General features: G+C 31.2%; 1 pseudogene; it reads left to right on the top strand.

Annotated features, from left to right (window-relative positions):
• Positions 1-229: 229 nt before the first annotated feature.
• Positions 230-22,780, top strand: part of LOC132722518 (neprilysin-1-like) — a 41,715-nt pseudogene continuing 19,164 nt past the window's right edge.

The raw sequence follows: 22,780 nt of genomic DNA, 5'->3' as shown, positions 1-22,780 counted from the left end.
ATATTACACTATTTAAATTACTTGATGGTGTGATTTAATTGGAGAATAGGGAAAATTGGTGCATATTAAAAATATGATTTAAGATTAGAAATATATAACTTAAGGTAGAAAAGGAAAAAATAATAATCTTGAAAAAAAAAATATAATTGGAAAATAATTAATGAAAATCAAAAATTTTCAGCTTAAAAAATCTTTGTAATTGGGAAAATTGTTTGACATTTAAATATAGCATTTTTTAGGGTAACCATTTACACTGTATACAGGACAGTACATATTTTGCTGAAAAATAATAATAATAAAAAAAGATTATATACAAGCATGAATGTGCTGTAAAGCTAACTTAAAGGTGCTATAGTGTTTATTAATGAAAGTCTAGCATGCGAAAAGCACATTTGCACAAATCACTGATCATAGGCTGGTTTTAAAACTTACAGTAGTGGCTTGTTGAAAAACAGTTTTGATTTTTCAACCCACTCTCACATGATTGAAGTGTACTGTATACAGTGAAGTATAGATAAAAGTGAATTACAGGGGAAAAAAAGGGAAAAACTGGATTATAATGTGAAAGGAGGATATTATTTTTTTATTAAAAAAAAATCTGCATTTCAAATTTTTGGAGTTTTAATGTTACGGTATTTTTTTTTATATGTGATTGAATATTGATGATCACTCGGTTGTTGAAATGATATAAGAAGATAAGTGGATGTAAATAGATCACAAAAAGAAGAGGATTAAAAAGTGAAGGATGAATATTTTCTTATTTATATTTTTATGTTAAAAGTGACAGCATTTCATGATTAGAATTATATTTGGTAATGAAATATTTGAAAATAAGTTAGTGAGAAAAAAAATAAGACTGCACAAGTATCAATAAATTATTTGTTCATTTGCGTGTAATTTATTCTGAAAGTAATTAACAGAAAATCTTTTTAACAAGATTATGCAACTCTGATTGCGTACTGAGATTGTGGCAAATTGCCAAGATATTGATGAAAAGTGTTTCTTTCTTAGAGAAGGAATAATAGATTAAAGGAGATGTCAAATATAAGGCAGGACAATCAGTTATCTACCTCAAACATGGAGATAAATGGTGGTGTAGGTTACCACCAACCTAGTCATTACGTTACCGCGGAAACTGTTGTTGATGAATGCGGAAATACGCGCATCTCCAACGATCCCTCTGTCACTGCTAGAAACAATTCCAATGTTCGGAATTCAAAATCTGAAAGTTGCAGAAACAGTGAAATGAAGAATTTAAATGGAGGAATAATGATTTCTCGAGGTCGGACTTGTCACAGGAAGTGGACAGTACGAGAGAAATATTTGTTGGCTATATGTACGTTGCTGTTTCTGTCATGTGTTGCCTTTGTTCTTGTTGCCTTCACGAGGGATAAAACCTTCCAGAAAAACTGCCTCTGTAATGGTAAGTACTTGTTAGTTACTTATATTAAAACTGGTCTTGTTACTTATATTTAAAAAACATCTGGAATTAAACAAACAACCTTAGTTAATTTACTATAGCCTTCAAACAAAATAAATTCATCAAGAAATGTTGGTCAATTTCTCTTTTCTTTTACAAAAAAAAGAATCCTTCTTCAACAATAAATGAATTATCTTTGCCTTTTTATGGATAGATCATCGAAAACAATCTCTTTAATTGTAAGTGATTTCATTTTGTTATTCTCATAGATAAATGCTTGAAAAATTCTTCTTTACTTGTAAACAGTTTTTCTTTGCCTTCACAAAGATTAGGTGACCTCTTTAATTTTGAGTGACATCTCTTTGCCTTCACATAGATATTATAATTAAAAAAAGAGCAACTTCTCTGATCTTGAGCTATTTGTCTTTGCCATTATAGACAAATTGTTAAAAAGCTGCTTCTTTGGTTGTAAATTATTTCTTTTTGCTTTCATAAAGATATAATTTAAAAAAGAGCAACATTTCAAATGTTGTGTGACTTCTCTATGCCTTAACATATTAATAGCACATAGAAATACTGCTTTTATAGTTGTAAATGATTTTTCTTTGCTTTCCATATGCTGTACTTACATAAATAATACACAAAATACTACCTCTAAATGCTTACTCTTGCCTTCAAAGATATAGAAGATATAGTAATTTGCCTTCGCATAGATAAAGTTATAATCATTCACAAAGATAGTTATATTTTTCATCAAAAAGATAATATTTGCCTTCACAAAGATAGCTCTTTGCCTTCACAAAGATACATGTAGTTATATTTGCCTTCACAAAGATAGCTATTTGCCTTCACAAAGATAGGTATATTTGCCTTTAGAAAGATAGTGACATAGTGTATATGCCTTCACAAAGATATCAAGTTATTTGCCTTCACACAGATATACATGTAGTTGTTTGCCTTCACAAAGAGAAAGTTTTTTGCCTTCAGAAAGATTATAGTAATTTGTCCTCACAAAGATATAGTAGTTTGCCTTAACAAAGATATAATAATTTGCCTTCTCAAAGATGTCTAGTGATTTGCATTCACAAAGATATCTAGTTATTTGCCTTCATAAAGATGTAGTTATTTGCCTTCACAAAGATATTTAGTTATTTGCCTTCACAAAGATGTAGTTATTTGCCTTCACAAAGATATAGTTATTTGCCTTCACAAAGACATAGTTATTTGCCTTCACAAAGATAAAGTTATGAGTGATTAAACTACTTCTGGTTACAAATGATAGGTAAAAGTAGATCAAAGTTTCTATGAATGTACAATTAAATATTATTTCTCTTTGTCTTCTTATAAATAATATTATAAAATACTACCTTTGGTTGTAAATAATTTACTTTAGCCTACAAAGCAACCTTCATTGTGTATTTAATTTTGAGTAAGTATTGCATTTGTAATAGTACCAATGAGTCTTTAACAAGATAAAATGTTTAAAGGCACATAAAGCCTGAGGAATAGATTTTTTTTTTGTCTTTTACAGACTGAGCAAACATGCGTTATAAATGTTACAGTAAAAGATTTAGAGCATGTTAGATAATTATCACTTGAAGAAAGTAGCTCTACATGTGAAATGATATCAATTATCATGAAGGAAGCAAAATGTTAACAAAGTGGTATTTTAACTTCCACATAATAAGTATACTAAATCACTACAACTGTACTAAATGTTAAAAATGCAACTGTAGAAGGTTCAGCTGCAATATTATAGCCAATGAGGAACTTTTTGAAAACCTGTAACAGATCACAAAAAAAACATACACACAAATTGTTTTAGAAATAAAAAATATTGTTTGTGGCCTAAATGAGCCTTTAAAACTTCCTCTGTTTTACTTGGCTTCTCAAAATTTATTTCTTGAATAAGAAGTTAATTATTATAGCAAAAGACAAGACATTTTTTGATTGACAGCTAAGGATGTAAGTGGCTTACGCATGGATAATTTCTTTCTAAACAATTATTCTCCTCAATAGTAAATGAAACATGTTTCTTTTGTAAGGGATATATTTTTTTCTTAGAACATTTTGTTGCCTCTGATTAAAGGTCTTGTTATCCTTCATAAGGGATAAAGCTGTCCAGGAAACCAGGAAACTTTCTTCATTAATGATTTTCTAAATACCTGTTGGTTTCATAAGGGATAAAACTTTCCCAGGAAAACTATGTAAATATAACAAAATTATCCTTGCGGCATCCGTGGAGGAATACTTTGTATAAAAATTGTAAATGACGAGATTGTTTTTTTATATTCATGGTATCTCTGTTGGTAAAGAACTGCTTAGTTTCTGCTTGGTTTCTAGAATCATATGATCTCAGAAACAAGACACCATGTGACCAATGTTTTTTTCTTTAAAAAGAAGATTGTCTTAACTAGCTTATTAAGTAATTACATTATACATACCTCTATTGATCATTATGTTGTTTATACATATTTATTTTGTTTATTTAAGTCTCTTTCTCACATTTACAAATACAGTATATACATTTAAAATACATATAAGACCAATCAACTGAGATTTATAAGAGACATATGTAACCATTATCACATATAATCTAAGTAGTTACGTATAAAACAGATAAGAACTAGAATACTCTTGTTAATCTGATTTATTTTGTTAATGCTATAATAGAAATTATAAGAAAATGCTATAATAGAAATGATAAGAAAATGCTATAATAGAAATTATAAGAAAAAAAGTGAAATAGTATAGTATTATATAATATATGAGGCAATAATTTTATTATATTCTCCACAATACAAAATGGTTGTAAAATAATGATTTGTGTCATGTACATTAAATTTAATATTTTTAAGGGGGACATACATGATGTCATACTGGCACTAGTCAAATACTGTTTGAAAAGAACGTAAAGAATTAAAATATAAATTGATAAAATAACTGAAAAATAAAAAGCTTTTTCCATCCATTTCAATTTAAATGTACAAAAATGGTCTGATTTCATTGTAATTTATAGATACGGATTTTAAACTTATATTAACCTTTACAGAAATTGGTGAAATTTAAATAAAAGTCATAGTGTATTCATGGGGTGTCCAAATTTCCCATGCTTTGATGGATAAAATTGTAAAATTGATGGATGATATTTGCAAAATATCCAAATATTTTCACTGGGAAATAATGATAATATCTGAATGATAAGGACTTTTTTAACGTGACTGACCAACTTTTATGAAGATTGTTAAATTTTAGATTTGTCATTTTGTGTTAAAGTAAATTGCTATGTTCAATACCTTAAAAAATTATGATGATAGTATTTAGAATAGGTATATAAGAACAAACTATGAAATAATTATACATGGATCCTGTTGCTGTACTGAGATATATGATTGGATATGACATACATGTATTTATTTATACCGGTAGTGGATAATAAAGTGTTCTAGAACAATTATCATAGTAAATCACTAAGAACTAGAATTCAACATTTTTTGTTCAAGAAATATTTTGTAAAAATATCCAAATGATATATTTCTACTGTTTTTATCCATATTTGAAATACTTGAAAATATACAAATTGTAGACAAATCCACTTTATTTGGAACTGTCACAGTGCCTTGATAATATACTCTTGAGTTATTTTTGACCAAGCTCGGGTCACAGAACCCTAAACCACCACAAGACAGCTTTATAAAAGGCTTTTGAGGGATTTCTTGGTGGTTTTGAGTAATTTACCTCCACTGGATCAAATTGACCCAAATACACTCAATAAGCCCCATTTGGCTGCATTTTGTTCTATAAACACATTTTGTTTTATTTCCTGCATGAGTCTATTGCTTCTGTAATTTATAATTTTAAATGGAGACAAATCCTGTAAGGCTATAGATTCATTAATCATGCTGTATTAAGAGGTTGAGATATAAAACATGAATGATTGATGCATGAATGTCTTGCTCTGTGTTACATTATCCCATTCTTTCTCATTTAGAATCTCTTAAAGTCAGGAGAAAACTGATTCCAACTCATTGAGATGCTGAAGTAAATTATCATCCATACTTTACTCTACTTTATTTGTGTAATGGATTTTACCCTGCTTTAAATTTTGAGCTGACCTTATATAATTAAAATGCTGTAATTATTGCTTTTAACGCGTTATTAATCTTAGGACTAATCAAGCTACGTAATGGAGACACTATAGAACTCTGAAAATGTGGTTGTTTTGTTGTTGTTTTTTTCAGGGGTGGGTGGTAATTTTAAATTGTAATCCTCTATTAGAACTCTGCAAATGTGGTGTTTTGGGCAGAGGGGGGGGGGGGGGGTGTTGTTTTAAAGTGTGATCTTCTAATTTAGTATCACCCATTGGGTTTAATTCTGATTTAAGAACAGATGACTCAAAATTGAGATTATAAAGTGACACCCAAGTTTCTTCTGCTTAAAATATTTCTGTCATAATATTCTAACAACATGCTAAGTTTAAAGAAATTCTATTGAACAGTTTTAATTCTGCCTGTATGTCTATATGGAAACTCTCTAAAACGTCCTTAAACCAGTATATCAAGCCACGCAAGGGTCTTCAGATTCTTTCTTGCAATATAGCAATCCAGCGAGCTTACAGAATGTCAGTGGTTCTACATAGGAGAAATAACACAAAGAGGTGCACTTGAGGTCTGCCTCCACTAGCAAAGTTTGAAAAGTCGCCATATTACTTTTACTTTGTTGTTGCCAAGTAAAACTCAATAGAAAAAAAATAAATGAAAAAAAATAAACCAGTATTTGGGGGGCCTTGAATAGTAGCCTGCATTTTCAAGTACCTTCACAGTCTCAATCAAACCGAGTCTGCATAATTGTCAATATTATCATTTTGGGCACTGTTTATAGGGATTTTTTTTATTTTGGGCACTGTTTATAGGGATTTTTTTTTTCAATTTCCCAGTCTTAATCCTTGGTACAAACAAACTTTTACAGTTACAACACAACTTATTAATAATTTGAGCCGCGTCATGACAAAACCAACATAATGTGTTAGGGACCAGCATGGATCAAGACCAGCCTGCGCATCCGCGCAGTCTAATCAGGATCCATGCTGTTCGCTTACAGACCCTATAACAAGTAAAGAAACTGATAGCGAACAGCATTGATCCTGATCAGACTGCTCGGACGCGCAGGCTGATTTGGATCCATGCTGGTCGCAAACCCATTATGTTGGTTTTGTCATGACGTGGCTCATATTATAATTATATAAAATAATTGCTGCACATTGATTACTCTTTAGTGAAAAGTAACTAAGTGTAACATGAAGCTATAATGGTAAACGTTTGATTGTACCACCAGATTAAATAGGATAAACCCATGTTTGCTAAGTTCTGGAAAATATTTATTCAGATTTATATCTACTCTTATCTAGATGAAATTAAGAGTTTCTTGCAACATAAACGACATGGTTAATATTTGTAACATATAATTTAGTCATATATTTCTTTTCGAAACAAGCATCTTTCTAACCATTATATTAATGGCATAAAAATTGTTTAAAGAAAACATTTCTTTGATCAAAATTATAATACCCATCATCATGATAAAAGGCTTTCTCAAGATACAGATTTTTTTATTTTGTTGGTTATTAATCGCTTTGGAGAGTTCTTAAAATGCAGTAGGGGATTATTTGGACGTTTAATCAAATACAATAATGATAGGAAATTACCATGCACAGTGAGCATCAATAATGCAGTTATATGGCTTTCAGCATGTGATACAACTTGATTTATATCGGAAACAGAACCATTTATGGTTATTATTTCAAACAAGTGTGCTCATTTTATTAGTGCATGAAATGCAGTAATTATGGTCTGTTAATTGAAATTATCGATATTGCAGATAATAATTGCGATTTTTATGCCCCCACAATGTGGGAGCATATAGCGTTGCACTTGTCCGTCCGTCCGTCCGTCAGTCAGTCCGTCAGTCCGTCCGTACGTCCCGAAATCTTGTGAACGCAACTCCTCTTAAACCGGATGGCAGATTTTGCTTAAACTTACAGGGATGAACAACCTTAATGTGTAGATGGTAGTAAAGGAAGGAATTTTTGCTGCGACCAAATTTAACAGAATTATGGCCCTTTGTTGATTTTTTCACTAGATACTATGTAGAAATTTTGTGAACGCAACTCCTCTTAAACCGCATGGCAGATTTTGCTTAAACTTACAGGGATGAACAACCTTAATGTGTAGATGGTAGTAAAGGAAGGAATTTTTGCTGCGACCAAATTTAACAGAATTATGGCCCTTTGTTGATTTTTTCACTATATACTATATGTAGAAATTTTGTGAAAGCAACTCCTCTTAAACCGCATGGCAGATTTTGCTTAAACTTACAGGGATGAACAACCTTAGGGTGAAGATGGTAGTAAAGGAAGGAATTTTCGCTGCGACCAAATTTTACAGAGTTATGGCCCTTTGTTGATTTTTTCACTATATACTATTTAGAAATTTTGTGAATGCAACTCCTCTTAAACCGGATGGCAGATTTTGCTTAAACTTCCAAGGATGAACAACCTTTATGTGTAGATGGCAGTAAAGGAAGGAATTTTTGCTGCAACCAAATTTAACAGAATTATGGCCCCTTTGTTGATTTTTTCATTATATACTATGTAGAAATTTTGTGAACGCAACTCCTCTTAAACCGGATGGCAGATTTTGCTTAAACTTCCAGGGATTAACAACCTTAATTTGTAGATGGCAGTAAAGGTAGGAATTTGTGCTGCGACCAAATTTAACAGAATTATGGCCCTTTGTTGATTTTTAGTTTTCAACTTGTGGCACATGTAGTCCAAAAAATATTTGACCTAGAGTCATAAGATTGACAGAACAGTGGCGTGTGGGGGCATCCGTGTCCTATGGACACATTTCTAGTTATTTCTTGCCGTAAAAATCGGGCGGGAATTTTCCTGCTGTGCTAGTTCTGTAAGAAGAGTTATGTCTTAATTGATTAGTTTTGCTGGATTTTAGGTCACCCTGGGACTGTTAAGGTTATATGAGCAGCTTGACTAGTAGGGGAAGACCTCAGGTGGCCCTTTCAATGCACATATATCAGGCATTAGCAGGCACCTAAGTAGAACCACCAACCTTTTGTACACTAGCATGATAGCTTCCTTAATAGAAAAAAATAACCCTAAGTCCCTAATGGGATTTGAAACCAAAACTGTGTGAGGCCAGTGATCTTTACCGCTAGGCTTTGGTACTTACAAATATGTAACAGTATTGGCAATTATGTAATGGTATTGGTACTGGCAAACATGTAACAGTTCTTAAAATAAAACAGTACTTGTACTAGCAATTATGTAACAGTACTGGTTCTGGCAAGAATATACAACTGGCAAATATGCAACAGAGTACTTGTTCTGGCAATTATGTAACAATGCTGATTCTGGCAAATATGTAATAATACTGGTATTGGCAAACATATACAACTGGAAAAAAATGTAACAATATTGGTTCTGGCAAAATGTAACAATGCTGGTATTGGCAAACATATACAACTGGCAAAAATGCAACAGTATTGGCTCTGGCAAAATGTAACAATACTGGTATTGGCTAACATATACAACTGGCAAAAATGCAACAGTATTGGCTCTGGCAAAATGTAACAATACTGGTATTGGCAAACATAATACAACCGGCAAAAAATTGTACTAGTAAGTGAACTGGCAAATATGGTACAGTACTCACATATCAGCAAATATAAAACAGTACTGGTAACGAATCCAGAAACTCTTGCTGTAATGATAATAATCTGTCTGTAAATGATTCAAATTAGGAAAAACAAACATTTAACCCTCAAACATAAACAAAACAGGGAGAATTTTAGCGGAAGTTTGATTATTTCCTTTCAAAATGTTAACAAAAAAAACTATTGATGAGAGAGCATTAATCTTTTAGAATTCAAGTTGAAGAATGATTGTTTCAAGAAAAAGATGATGGATTTTAAACCACACTTTTATTGTGATTGTCAGTTTTAAATTTTTGTTATTTTTTCAGAGGAAATTTCATAATTTCAGAGGAAATTTCATAATTTCACTACGTTATATTTTTAAGATTTTTTCCCCTTAAAACAGCATGGTTCCAGAGAGCAGATTTGGACAAGTGTTGTTTTGTTGTTGTTTTTCACTGTGATATTTTTTCCTCATCTATTTAGGATTAGTTTATATCTTAATTGGTCCACTGAAATGTGAAATTTCTTAGGTGTATAACTTTATACGTAAATTAAGGAAAAAATTACTACAGTTGTGCTAACAATTTGTGACTTTGTGAAATGATTGAAAGCTCTTCAGATAAATAATTGACACAAATTTTGATAAATGGGGAAAAGAGAAATTTCCAGCAAAAAAATTAATGAATCACTTTACAGGAAGCCAAACATAATTTAGAACCTCCATTTCAAAGACTTAATATTCAGGAAGAAAACAGAAATCTACATGGGATGTGGGTTCAAACCCCACATGGGCTATTGTCTTGACTCTCGTTGGTGTTGGCATTGGTTAACATTTCTGTTAATTGGTCCATTTTTTTCTTAGTAACTGTAAAAGTTATTCACTTCAAACTTGGTTTACATGTTTATTGTCATAAAAGGATGTCAGATCAGTGACAAAAGTGACATGTTGAATTATCCTAATATGATTGACCTTTAATTGACCTTGACTGTCAAGGTCAAATTATTAAAATTTGCTTAAATTGTCATAGCTTTGTTATTTATTTATGGATTTTATTCCTTCTGGGAAAAATGAGCACATATGACCAAACAGACAAGATGTCCTTGACCTTTGAATGATCTTATACTCTTTATTATAATATTCTTTCTCTGATGTGGTTGCCTTTAGAAGTAACAAAAAGGTGAGTGTGGCCCTAGCTAAGGGGTGGTCTCGTAAGTGCATGGGTTGTATTTATCCTTGAACATATTTAACTTTTTGAAAAATGCTTAAGTCAAGTAGGGCATTTGACCATGCCTTTAAATTATGATTTGAATTTTTTTTTTGCAAATTTTAACACTGCTTCAATTGGCCATTTTGCTTGATATTAAATTTTGGGTTTGTTTATTTTAAAAATTTAAATAAAGTATTTTGGTAAATAATATGGACCTTACTTTTGGGGTTTTTTTTATTTAAATCATCTTTTTTCCCTTTTTCAGATCCACCTGAAAAGTTCAAAAAGTTTTCCCCAGGGAGTGGAAAATTACCGGGATTTAGCCTTTATTACTCTGTCTTTTAAAAAGTGTCTTTTAACCTTTGACCCTAAGCTGACCTTTTTACCCAGTTTTTGGTGGGACCTTTAAAATAAAGAAAATGTGATGGAAGCATTTATTTTAGGGGAAAAAAGGGGAAAATATACATTTTTAAAATTTAAAGGAAATAAGGGGAAAAATATGTTGTTTTACCAGTTTAATATTTTTTAGGTTTTAAGTATTTTACAGTTTGGTTTTTATTTTAATTTTTCTTTTGTATTTAAATCATTTTGTTGTTGAGTTTTCCCACCCCGTTTCGTTTTAATTACGAGGAATTTAAAAAACTCAATCAGGACAAATAGAAAAAGTTGTTTTTACAGATTTTATTTAGAAACCCACTCGTTGCGGACGAGTGACTCTTAAAAAGATTTTTGTCCCGGCTTTATTAAAAGAATCTTTATTTAAAAAGCATTCATATTTATTAATGCCCCCAGTACCCCTTAATGCAACATCCTTGTATATTGAAGGTTTTTGTTTTTAAAATATAGATAATTTGTTTAAATTTCGGTTCAAGTGTAAACTAAATAGCCCGGGCACGACAAAAAAACAAAAGCGGGTTTCGACCGATGGGGGTAAATACGATTGCAGTCTTAAGGACAAAGCTGTTTTTTCTATTCTTTAATTATTATAGGGTTTTAACAAAATGGATCCTTTTTAGCTTGGGACCGCAGGGGTCTGGATCCATCTGGTACAAACCCCTATGTTGGTTTTGTTTTTTTACGCGGGAAAAAAGTTTATTAAAAGGAGAACCCTTGAATGGTTTTGATTTTTAAACCCCAATTTTTATATTAAAATTAATTTTTTTTATTTAATGAAAGAAATTTTTAAAAAACCCGTAAAAATTTTTTCAAAATGTAATTAATTTAACAGAGTTTTTTATTTTAAAAAAAATTTTTTTGTAAATTTTAAATTTTGAGCCCGTGAAATTTTTCAATTTTATTTTCATATTAAATTTTTAAAGGTTATCGAAATAGAAGATGGTAAAATTTAACCCCTTTTAGATGTGATTTTTTTGTGTTACCATATACATGTATATAACAAGATTTATGAAGCTTACACCCTGTATCAAGATTTCAATAAAATTATTAATTTATTTATGTGATGTTTACAAAATTAATACTGTAATATACTGTAAAATAGTTGTCACTTCTTTTCATAATTTGTGAATGTGTATATCAGCTGTTTTTGTAAGTGTATTAATAGAGTAACATCCCTTTGTTTCATGTATACAGAATTTGTAAAGGCCCTTTATTAAAAGTTTATTACAAGAGTTACATCTCTTTGTTTTATATACATGTATTCAAAAATAGTTAAAGGGACTCCTCTGAGGTTTAAAAGTCTAAAAACATATCATTTGAATTTCTTACATAAATGAGCTGGGGCACTTTAAACAGAAATATATGCAAAGATAGTTAAGAAATATACTTTGAAATAAATTGAAAATTGTATTTTTATGCTTTTCTTAGCCCGATTTGAGTGAAAAGCATTTAAACGCTTTTCAATTTGGGTTATTTTTTACAATTTGAATAATTATTCTGGAAAAACGTCGTACTTGAATGATCTGACATTTTGCACAAAAATTAGTGGTCTAAACCTACATCAAATTGTACATTTATCTGGAAAAAATATTTTCAGTCCCATCATGTCAGAAAACCTCAGTGGAGTCCCTTTAAACCCTTTATCATAAGCTTATAACAAGAATTACATCCCTTTGTTTTACATATACAGAATTTGTTAAAGCTGCTCATTAAAAGTTTATAACAAGAGTAACATCCCTTTGTTTCCTGTATGTAGAAGTAGTTACAGCCCTTTATCTTAAAGTTGAAAATAGAGTAACAGCCCTTTGATTAAAATAAACAAGGATATAACAAGACAAGAATACTTGCCATATTTCAAGGATATTACAAGAGTAATGGCCCTTTATTTAAAGATTAATTGGAAGATTTACTGCCCTTTGTTTATAGTTTATAGAGGATGATATTTTAACCTCTTTATTTTTACACTTTAAGTATTTAGCAAGTGAGGCAACTTTTGTATTTCAAGTATATAAAAAGAGTAACAGCCATTTATTTTGAATTCATTGAAAGAGTTACAGCCCTTGTGTGTTAAGTACATGAAGAGAAGCAACCCTTTGGTTAAGTAAAGTTCTTTTATTTCAATAATTGTCTTTAGAATTGGCACTTGTATTGTATTTTAGAATTGGAAAAGACATGGTACTTCATTTAAAGCTGCTTACAATTTTTGCAATAGTCTTCAGTAACTTTATCTAAGCTCTGAAATCGGAGTACACATAAAAACCACAAAGAAAATTTTCCCGTATTTAGAAACCAAAACATCTTCTATAATAAGATTAATTATCTGCTACTTTTCAAATTTCTCTTCATGTTGGTAAAAACTTCTTGATATAAGAGATAAGATAATTTATTTAGAAATATTTCTTTGGTTTATTATTAGAATCGTGATGGATTTACTGAATAATTTTATATTTTCAGGGAACGAGACAAAGACAACAGATATTTGTATGACAGGAAATTGTATTCAAACAGGTAATGTTACAATGACGATATTTAAACAGCTGATGTACAGCTGTTTCAAAGATTGAATTGTTTGGTTTAAACACTCATCTTGTAAAGCTTGAGTAATGTTTGGGTACAGGAAGGGTAATGGTTGATTATTATGATTGTGACCAGCAAAAGTAATGATTGTGTAAAGACAGAGTGCTGATTATGTTTCAATAAGATAGTGATAGTTTACAGCTATAATGATTGTGTAAAAATATAGTTTGTGTGTAAAGAAAGAGGAATGATTGTGTACAGCTTCATTGTGTACACTAGAATACTGACTGTGTACAGCTAGAGTACTGACTGTGTACAGCTAGAGTATTGACTTTGTACAACTAGAGTATTGACTGTGTATAACTAGAGTACTGACTGTGTACTGCTAGAGTACTGACTGTGTACGACTAGAGTACTGACTGTGTACTGCTAGAGTATTGACTGTGTATGACTAGAGTATTGACTGTGTACAACAAGAGTACTGACTGTGTACAGCTAGAGTACTGTTTGTGTTAAGCTTGAGTTATGACTGTGTACAGCTAGAGTGCTGACTGTGTACAGCTAGAGTATTGATTGTGTACAGCTAGAGTATTGACTGTGTCAGCTAGAGTATTGACTGTGTACAGCTAGAGTACTGACTGTGTACAGCTAGAGTACTGACTGTGTTCAGCTAGAGTACTGATTGTGTACAGCTAGAGTACTGACTATGTACATGTATATCTAGAGTAATGACTGTGTACATATAGAGTACTGACTGTTTACAGCTAAATTACCAACTGTGTACAGCTAGAGTACTGACTGTGTACAGCTAGAGTACTGACTGTGTACAGCTAGAGTACAGACTGTGTTCAGCTAGAGTACTGATTGTGTACAGCTATAGTCCTGACTATGTACATGTATAGCTAGAGTAATGACTGTGTACATATAGAGTACTGACTGTTTACAGCTAAATTACCAACTGTGTACAGCTAGAGTACTGACTGTGTACAGCTAGAGTACTGACTGTGTACAGCTAGAGTACTGACTATGTACAGCTAGAGTAATGATTGTGTACAACTAGAGTACTGACTGTGTACTGCTAGAGTACTGATTATGTGCAACAAGAGTAATAATTGTGTAAAGAAAGAGTGCCTTTTGTGTAAAGATTGAGTACTCATTGTGTACAGGTAATAAAATGATTGCTTATAACATACAGTATATCTATTGCATGTACTTTGAGAACTGATTGTGTACTGATTGTGCACAGTCAGTTGATAATCTGTTTGTGTACAAAGGAATATAGCTGCTGCTTCACATCTCATTTATCTCATGAAATAATATTATTATACTTGTGTAAGTGTGTAAATGAATTATTCTACATGTATAAATAATAAACTGTTATGTTGTTTGTTTTTTTTTTCAGCTGCTCATATTTTGGGCTCGATGGACTCTTCTGTAGATCCGTGCAACAACTTCTTTCAATATGCTTGTGGTAATTGGAACAAGAAAAATTTTATACCGGAAGATCGCACGAGTTACAACACATTTGAGAAACTTTATGATGAGCTGCAATTAACTCTTCGAGGTGAGATAAATGTTCACACATGGTAACAAATAGAAATGTTTTTCTTTGATTCATGTGTCAGATATTAACCCACAAATTGCTGGCACGGAAATTGCTAAGCCTTGCATTTGCCGCCAGTATAGAGCAAGGCCAGTCTGCATGTCTGGCCTGTCTTGCCAGGCTCTATAATGTTGACTGACAGTAAATAAGCCGCGTCATCATGACAAAACCAACATAATGGGTTTGCGACCAGCATGGATCCAGACCAGCCTGCGCGTACGCGCAGTCTGATCAGGATCCATGCTGTTCGCTTACAAACCCTATAGCAAGTAGAGAAACTGATAGCGAACAGCATGGATCCTGATCAGACTGCGCGGATGCGCAGGCTGATCTGGATCCATGCTGGTCGCAAACGCACTATGTTGGTTTTGTCATGACGCGGCTTAAATCATCATCTTGATATCCCTAAAAATGATAATGGACAGAATGTCAAGAAATTCAGCAATTAAGGGTTAAAGTCATATATTAAGGATGAGTTTCTTTAAAAAAAATTGTGATTTTTGAAATCACATCAATATCTTTGAGAATTTCTTGTGTTTTGAGTAAAGAAACTAAAAGGTACCACCTCTGTGTATACTGCACTTTCAATTGAGTACATTATTCTGGTCATCACCATAAAACCTTGGGTAAAATTTTGTAGATATCTTCCTACCTTGATAAAATTAAATCCCTATGTGACATTGTAGGAAAAAGTAGCTAGAAGTCTAAATGCCATATCAGTTTGGTTCCAAATTGGCAGAGGTATTTGTGTCCTGTGAACACATTTTCCAGTTTTGAAATGATCTGTAAAGATCATTTAAAGGTCATATTTTTTTCTTTGAAGTCTTTGAAGTTTCGTTGATTAACAGAAATATTATTCATAAACTAATGGGTGATAAGTTAATCACTTGAATATAAAATGATCAATGGATATACATAATTTAGCCTACATATATAATTACAGAACCTGAAATATTTCCACTGATGTAGAAATATTAGTTATGATAATTATGTATTAATAATACTGCATGTTTTTAGTGTCTGTTTTCATTGGATAATCTTATTTATTAGCTCATTTGTTTTGAAGAAAAAGTTCAGCTTTTATGATCGCTGTGTTATGGTGGTGTTGGTGGAAAAACTTTAACATAGCCTATTATTAAAAAAATTTTAAAGTTGTCAACATCAAACTTGGAATACCAGGGGCGTACCTACCGATACGCCAATACACACAGGTGTATAAAAAGAAACGAGTTTTCGAAAAAAATAAAATATCAAAATGAAATCAATAATTTGGACGTAGATTGAGCTACTAATTGATTCTATAGGTATCAATGAAAACTAAACATTTATTTCATGTTTTACATCTAGATCTATATGCAATATTAAGATCTTGTCTGCAACTTGGAGTTTGCGGAGTTAGCTGTATGGAATTTACCTTGTAGCTATAAGTCTGTATATTATCTTTGAATTTAGTAACATTTGTTTATCTTATATTCATTTCAAATTGTACTTTGGACCCTATGAATCAGATCTTTGCCAGCATCTGTGGTTACAAACAGAACTCTGTTTATTTGAAACTTCTGTTTATTTGACCTTATGTTTATTTGACCGTAAAAATGAATACATGTATTAACAAAATATATCACTACAGAAAGATGTTTCTACTGTATTATTTTATTGTGTATAGAAATAAGTTGCATAATTCTGCAAACAATGACATATAATAATATTATATTCTTTATAATACATAGTCTCATCTATACATATTTAAAACATAGACAAGACTGCCTCCATGGTCTAGGTGTTAGAGTCAATGACTTCTAATCCAGTTATTTCTCTGGCGTGGGTTCGATCCTCGGGGGATGGTTTGGTAATTTAGCACAGAGGAAGGTAGTCTAGTACTGGTGTAACTCTCCAGGAACAATGTTTAGGAAACAACCGGCCTATATGACTGAAATACTGTTGGGTAAAAGCGTAAAATGAAACAAAAAAACAAACAAACAAAACATAGACAAATATACGAGAACAATGTATAGCCATATAAGACACGTCATGTCCCAATACTTTTATTTTCACCAACTTTAGATAACAAGTTGGCGAGCATCCTTTTATGTATGTGAGGCATTAAACTTCATGATGAAATATTTGGAATGGAAACTGAAAGAGTAGAGTTGAGAATAAAAACTGTAAAAGGTGATGAAATATGTTAGATATTTGGAATGGAAACTGAAAGAGTAGAGTTGAGAATAAAAACTGTTATGGGTGAACCGCCTACATATTCATGTGCAAATATTAATGTCTAAACATGTAGACTAAACTTAAATAATGTTATTTTTCCTAATTCACAAATAAAATTATCGGCGACAATATTTGTTGTCTTCAACATTGACATAATACGCATTTAAAAATAAATGATTGTGCAATACTACATCTTAGCTGATTAAATACGATAACATATTGTTACACTAAAACATTAAAGCTGTTGTGTTTGTATTAAAGTCATACAGATCTTTTTAAAGCAAATTTTACCTTGATTGTATCTTATGTTAAGTTTTGATGAAACAAAAGAACAATAACAAAGACAAAACTTGTTAAACATTTTTATTACAGTAGAGTGATACCTGGCTATGTTTTGTTTTTCTAATAGTAAATTAAAACATTGTCAGTGTTAGACTTTGTGAAATTTCTCTTACATTCAATGCATGTACTTGATGTTATTTTCATAACTATATAGATAATAAAGACAATAGAAGTACAATTAGCTTAGATGTCCTCTAAAATCCATATTTTAGCACATGCAGCTATATTTTATATATATCTCTGGCGACCCTTCGGCTAAAGACCTGCACACGGCGTACACTCAAAATCAGCCGAGGTACGCCCCTGAATACTTGCTTATCTTGGCTAGATGTTGTAAGACAAGGGGCATAATTCTGAAAGCTATATTTTTTAAGTTTTGCCCCTTGTTAAATTTAGACTTTTGTCAAAATTATTATTTTAACAGACAAGAGTAAAGAATGCATCTGGTGCTCTTGTTTAATTTATAAAGTTACACAGCTGCTGTTAATTTGTGAAGTGATTTTCTTTCTTCCTTTTTTTCGTCAAATAAAGGCATCATTTGTGCAGTATTACAAATTCATTATAAAGTTCATAATTATTATGTAAACAACTTTTTATATGTGGCCATATAATCTGTCAAAAATATATTATTAATAGTTATAATAATAGTAATAACAATTTATGATAGTGCATACATAAAATCTTGTTTTCATTAATTGATACCCAAGGTTAGCCAAAATATTTTCCTGTTTTGGCGCCATATAACCTAAATTGTGTTGGTGTGCTGTAAAACCAAACAAAACAAGCAAATTAAAACAAAAATTGAATAACAATTTGCAGCAGCTATATATGAGCTGCGTCACGACAAAACCAACATAGTGGGTTTGCGACCAGCATGGATCCAGACCATCCAAGCATTCTGATCAGGATCCATGCTGTTCACTATCAGTTTCTGTACTTGTAATAGGGTTGGTAAGCGAACAGCATGGAACAGCATCTGCGCAGTCTGGTCTGGATCCATGCTGGTCGCAAACGCATTACATTGGTTTTGTCATGACGTGGCTCATATAAAGGAATTACAATAGTATCATGATTGTTGAATGAAATCAAAAATGCAAACAATGCAGTATTATAATAAAAAAGTGGTATTCAAAATTTTTTTCAGCACTGTTAGAGGACACACCTAAAGATTATGACAGTAATGCTACATTAAAGGCCAAAGTTTTGTACCAGTCCTGTGTGAATGTTTGTAAGTATATATCAGTTACTATGGTAATATTCTTCTCATTGCTCATTAGTCAAACTTAATCATATTGGCCTATGGTTTATCAATGCTTTTAATTAACAATCTAATTTGTTGAATATTTATTTCATATGCACTGACATTGAAATTCACACTAGATTTTGTTGAATATTTCATTTACTTTTGAATTCATTGAATACAATTCACATTTATTTAACTCTACACATTCTTTAAAATTGTATTATTGAATACTTAAATTGCTTTGAAATTCAGATTTGTTGAATTCTTCACTTACTAAAAATTTTATTTGTTGGATACTTCATTTACGTTGAAATCTACATCTGTAAATTCTTCACTTACTTTGAAATTCATGGATGGCAGAATATTTTTACTTTATGAAACCGTTATTTTTTACCTTCGAAATTTACTTTTGTTTTCTAACTTTGTCATGAAAGTAAGTCCAGGCAAGGTAATATCTATTAGCTTGTGAAAGATAGAAAGGTCAATATAAAACATTTATGATAAATGGAGCAGTGGGGAAAATTAACTTAACATATGATATAATAATGTATAGAAAGTGCACAGTGAAATACTTTATGTCTGCTCTGTGGGTGAATATCCGACACATATCTGAGGCAACACAAATTGACAAAAATTTTAACTGAGCTCTCTGATCATGGTCTGCATTGTTTGCTATTCAGTCACTGTACATATTTTGAAATTTTCTATTATAAAAGATATATGGTTTTGTTCATATTTTGTTCATATTTAGCATGATAAGGGTTAAGTAAAAGATGAAACACAGCTGTGTATCAACACCTGTCAATATACTGTTGATCAACAACATCAATGAAACATTGCAGCAGCTGAATTCATTCATTGAGAAAATTGGAGAGACTCCTTCCATTTATTTACAAGCCATTGAAGTGTTTTTCACTGATTGTCTGTTGATAGAAAGTGTGTGGGGCTTCCTTTCATTGTGATTTATGTGATCTATGTGAAAGTATTGTCTCTCTAAAGCACTGGCTGTGTTGTGACAAATTACTGCAAGGTTATTGGGTATCTTTGTACTGACTGATGAGAAAATGTGCGAGACACATTAAAGAAGAATTGTTAAATAAAGCTTTATTCTCATAGATATAGTGAATTTCTGTGAGAAATCTGTATGCTGTAAATTGACAAAAAAGAGAGTTTACCTTGACCTTGATAACCTTGACCTTGATAACCTTAACCTTGATGACTTTGACCTTGATAACCTTGACCTTGATAACCTTGACCTTGATAACCTTGACCTTGCTGGCGGTATCTGAATCTACCCATGCAACCACTGCAGACCAAGATCAACAGGCAAGTCTGTACAACTCAAGTGACATTATGGGGTGAATATCCATGTTTGTGCCATACAGACTTGTACTTGTGGGGAAAAAGGTTGCTTATGGGGTTTTAAGAGATCAAAGAAGATGAGATCAAAGAAGATGAAAAAAAAAAAACATAATGTCAACTCACAAAGAACGTCTGTGTCGTCTGATCATGGTCTGAGCTGCTAGCTTTTCAGCCAGTACATTGTAAATGTTTTGAAATTCCACCTAAAAGTAATAAATGTTTTTGTCTAGGTTGACAAATTGACAAGTCAATTTAGTGTATTTAGACGGGAAATGGTTAAAACATTGAAATATACAAATATGAAGCAGCCCCTGTTTTTTGAAATCCACCTAAAATATGATAAATACTTTTGTCGAGATTGACAGTTGGACAAGTCCATTTAAGATATTTAAAGGGAAAAGGGTTTAAAAAATTGATAAGTATATGAAGCTGCCACTGTTTAAACAGAGGAATTATTTCAATCACTGAAGCATCATTAAGGGCCTGACTGTTGACTGTTTGTTAATAAATGTGTCTACAGCTTCAATTTAGCATTATTAAGTGAATGGAAAACAAAACAGCCTATGGTGATAAATATTTCAAGAAAATATATTTTTATTTCTTGTGATAATGTGTCCATGTGGTCTGTGGTGTAAGCTTAATTTATCTTTATATTTAACATTAACACCTTGAAATTTCTGTGATGGATCATTATGCAGCTTTGAATCTGAGGCATTCTTATTGTTACTTATGAATGTGTTAATATTCAGATTTAGTATTGAAATAATTAATAACTTTCAACATGTTATTAATAACTTTCAACATATTCTTAATAACTTTCAACATAATATTATTAATAACTTTCAACATGTTATTAATAACTTTCAACATGTTATTAATAACTTTCAACATGTTATTGATAACTTTCAGCATGTTATTGATAACTTTCAGCATGTTGCATGTTATTGATAGCATGTTATTGATAACTTTCAGCATGTTATTAATAACTTTCAACATGTTTTTAATAACTTTCAGCACATTATTAATAACTTTCAGCATGTTATCAAAAAACTTTCCCAAAAAGCAAAATTTTTAAAAAACTTTCAACATGTTTTTAATAACTTTTCAACATGTTTTTTGAAACTTTCAGCCCCTGGAAAATTAATTTTAATTTCCAAAATTTTTTTAAAAAACTTTTTAGCAAATTTTTAAATTTAAATTTTCAGCATTTTTTTATCAATTTAAATTTCAAAAAGTTTATTTAACTTTCAAAAAAATCATAATAAAATTTCAACATTTTTTAATTTAATTTAAATTTTCAACCCTTTCATTAAAAAAATTCCAGCGGTTTTCCCTTTTTTAAAAACTTTGGGATTCATTAAAAAATTCAGCAACCACTTAAACTTTGGGCATGTTATTAAAAAATTACCCAAAAAAAGTTTATTAATAAATTTTCACTTTGTTATTTTAATTTAATTTTAAAACATGTTTTTTGATAACTTTCAGCATTTTTTTGGATAACTTTTAAAACTTTGTTTGATAATTTTTTCAACTTTGTTATTAAAGGGGGTAAAAAAAGGAAATTTTTTCATAAATTTTTAACAGTAAAATTGGAATTTTCCAAAATCCTTTTGAAAAGGGGATTTTGTAAAAAAATAATTAATCTCGGGTTAATCAAACACTTTTATGAACATGTGTGATTAAAAAAAAAAAATTTTGGGAAAAAAAAATTATGCTGCTTTTTAAGTATAAATTTTTTTTTAAAACTGTTTCAATCTTTTTGATTTTGTGCGTGGGCAATTCGTTTTTTTTAAAAAAATATGACTAAATTTTTTTCATACAGAAATTTTTGGGAAGATTTTTTTTAAAAATTTAAAAGGGGAAAATTTTTAAAGAAAATTTATATACTTAATACACTTTTTTTTACTTTACTCGGATAAAGCACCTTTTTTTCCTTTTCAGAACAAATAAAACAAGTGGGGGAACAAACCTTTTGAGGTCATTTTTTGGTAGAGTTGGGACGTTGGCCAGTGATAGAAAAGGGAAGTGGGTCAGCGCCGGAAGATTTTATCCTGGAAGCATGTGCCTGGGGATATGCAGATTGGGGAAAATATTTAATGCCCCGAATTTCTTCTAGATGTCTGAGGGTAGGACCGGATGATAAAAACCTTCCTCCAATCAAATATTCATGCCCGGGGTATATTTATGATAACTTTAAAGGGTCAAAATTTGGATGACGGAATTTTATTATGCATTCTTCCCATTTGGTAAAAATTTTATTTTACGAGCAAATCTTAAAATTATACATCAGATGTGTTTTAGAATTTTTATAGTTTGTTTTGTTTAATTTTTCACCTCTTTTCTGGTATTTGTTTGAAAGGGGGACATTGCCAAAGGCCAATGGGATCACTTTCCTTTATTGATTTTTAGGGTCAATGTCAGAAGCCCAAGGTCACTTGTGCCTCGACTGTTTAAAAGGGCCTTTACTGGGACTAAATTAGATATGGGAAAAGCGTTTTTGGCCTTTACAGTTCTTCAAATTTTTTGGTTAGGCTGTTAAACATAAATTGGTCAATAAAAGGGACTAGATGACCTCTATTTTCTTAAAGGCAGAGGATCCCAAGGGGTTCCATTGGAGGTCATTTTGCTTTTTCCAATAAAAGTTTGTGGGTTGTTTCAAATAATATCTAGATAATTTTTGGCTGGATAGTCCTACAGATTTGGGGCGAATGGAGGTTGGTCATGTCTGAGATAGACCCTTGGTTTTTTTTGAGATCAAAAGC

The sequence above is a fragment of the Ruditapes philippinarum genome, unplaced genomic scaffold (assembly GCF_026571515.1).
Source record: "Ruditapes philippinarum isolate M1 unplaced genomic scaffold, ASM2657151v2 ctg7119_1_1_1_1, whole genome shotgun sequence".
NCBI lineage: Eukaryota > Metazoa > Mollusca > Bivalvia > Venerida > Veneridae > Ruditapes > Ruditapes philippinarum.
Note: the sequence above shows the minus strand (reverse complement) of the source record. Positions and strands in the feature narration are given on the sequence as shown.